The following is a 2,500-nucleotide window of genomic DNA, read 5'->3' on the forward strand; positions in this document are numbered from 1 at the left end:
TTGTTACAGTTACATGTATTTGTTACATTTATATTATTTACATCAAGCTTTTGAATGGTATAGTTTTGTATATATTGTTATTGGAACTTCATAATATTTAACTTAATTATACATTTAGTCAAGAATTATAGTTTGGAAAGAGTCTAACTAGTAAAATGTTTAGACGTTATGTGAAAGCTAGTACAAGTATATAAATAAATATAAAGAGACTTACTCATGTTTATGATCTCTGCTGAATAAAGTGCTTCATTCTTTTTTTTCTGAGGAAATCCATTTCTCAAATCCTCAACCACGCCACATCTTTTTGGGGTGAATTATGTGTTATTCCTCTCATCGCGAAGCAAACAGTAAAATAAAAGCACTTGAACAACAGTCTGGCTGCTTTTTCTTCTGTGTGGGCGTATTCAAGCTGCGCTTCAGTTTGAATCTGAATAGAGCGTTCAGCGTGGGGCGTGGTCACATTAGATATAATGAAGGGAGACGTGAAAAAAGGACATCGCCTTGTTTTCATATGGATTACTTTATCACAGAACATTTGTTTTAGGCAGCACTCGTTTAGTTTAAAAGTAGACATGTCAAGCTTTCTATAGATATCTCTCTCATGTCTCTTCGTTGAGTATTCACAGAGTTACAGTTCATTTTAATGACGTGTTTGTAAATGAAGATCAGCGCAGACAAAGGCTGCAGACAGCACATCTTGTTTGTTATCTTTAGAAGTGCACAAAGTTTTGTTGTTATTATGTCTGTATCCAAAAAAAGGAAACCCTTTACTGGGTTACAGTCCGCTTGCTGACTGAGCTGGGATGTTTGCAAGAAGGTCAGGCAGCAGTGTTGCACACAAACTGAGCAGGAGTTGGTCTGTTCTTGTAGTCGTGGCCGAGTGGTTAAGGCGATGGACTAGATATCCATTGGGGTCTCCCCGCGCAGGTTCGAATCCTGCCGACTACGCTGTTTGCTGAAGGCCGTGAGGAAAAGCGTCCATGAATTTTTCAAGGTCCTCCCACTGATTTGCGACATGTCCAGTCCCTCTTCGATGGACCAACACACCGCTGGTGCTTCTTCTATTCGGGCTCCAGGGGTTAACTCGGGTGAGCCAGTGGCACGCCGTGATCGTATAGTGGTTAGTACTCTGCGTTGTGGCCGCAGCAACCCCGGTTCGAATTCGGGTCACGGCAATACTCTGGCGTAGAGTGTACGGGAAGGTTGCCATTTTTTTACCACCTCATCTTTCTTCTCTATTTTGTTTTTGATGCCTGGCCTGTGCAGGGTGACACCAGACAACTGGGCAGGCAGCCTGCCGCTAGACGTAGTCGTGGCCGAGAGGTTAAGGAGTTGGACTTGAAATCCATTGGGGTCTCCCCGCGCAGGTTCGAACCCTGCCGACTACGGGAGGGTTTTGCAGTATTGCTTTAGCTTTCTGTGATGGTAATTGTGCCTTCTATGGTCCTTTGTCCTAACTGCTTCTAGCTTTCATCCCGTGACACCTGCGTCTCTTCTTTGCTCCACAAGAGCCCGGATAGCTCAGTCGGTAGAGCATCAGACTTTTAATCTGAGGGTCCAGGGTTCAAGTCCCTGTTCGGGTGAAGGTCTTTCTTTGGCCTCACCTTGCTATCACTACGGTCCATCTCTTCTGCTGACTCTGTACTGGAACGGTGTTCCTTCCTGCTCTCGGGGATCAAGGGATCTCCCTTGTGGTTAGTGAAAAACGAACAGTGTTAAAACACTTGAACAAGGCAAACATAAAGAACAATGGTGCCTGGAATTTTTGAGAACTGGAGCTTGTAGCCTAGAATTTTTCTTTGCAATTCATGTGAAAATCATCTTGTTTACTCACTTACAGAAAACAATACATTGATTTACATTTTCTAAGACACTTTTTGTTGGTAAAGGTCATATGAGAGTAGGCGTCAACTATCATGAATGTCATTATGATTTACACCTGAGAAGACAAAGCCCTGCATAATGAGCTGCATAAAGAGCCGCTCAGTCAGCTGTTGTCACTGAGAGGGAGGTGTTACAAGAAAGAACGTGAGAACAAAATAAATGTATATCATTTTAAGTTTGTAGTTTATTTAGAATATATTTAATTATCCCACAACATAATTTAATATGGGGGAGCAGTTAAACAGTTTATTAGGAACAATCAAAGCTGACTTTCAAACTAATTTTATTTTTGCATTATTACTCCAGTCACACAATCCTCAAGAAATCCTTTTAACAATCTGAATTTCTAAAAAACAACAACAACAAAAAAAACTTTTATTGTTATCATTATTATTAATGTTGAAAATAGCAGAGGACATTTTTCAGGTTTTTTAGGGGGTAAATTAAAAGAACACCATTTTTTGTTACATTTGTTACAGTTACATGTATTTGTTACATTTATATTATTTACATCAAGCTTTTGAATGGTATAGTTTTGTATATTGTTATTGGAACTTCATAATATTTAACTTAATTATACATTTAGTCAAGAATTATAGTTTGGAAAGAGTCTAAC

The sequence above is a fragment of the Carassius gibelio genome, chromosome A20, assembly GCF_023724105.1.
Source record: "Carassius gibelio isolate Cgi1373 ecotype wild population from Czech Republic chromosome A20, carGib1.2-hapl.c, whole genome shotgun sequence".
In the NCBI taxonomy this organism is placed as follows: Eukaryota; Metazoa; Chordata; class Actinopteri; order Cypriniformes; family Cyprinidae; genus Carassius; species Carassius gibelio.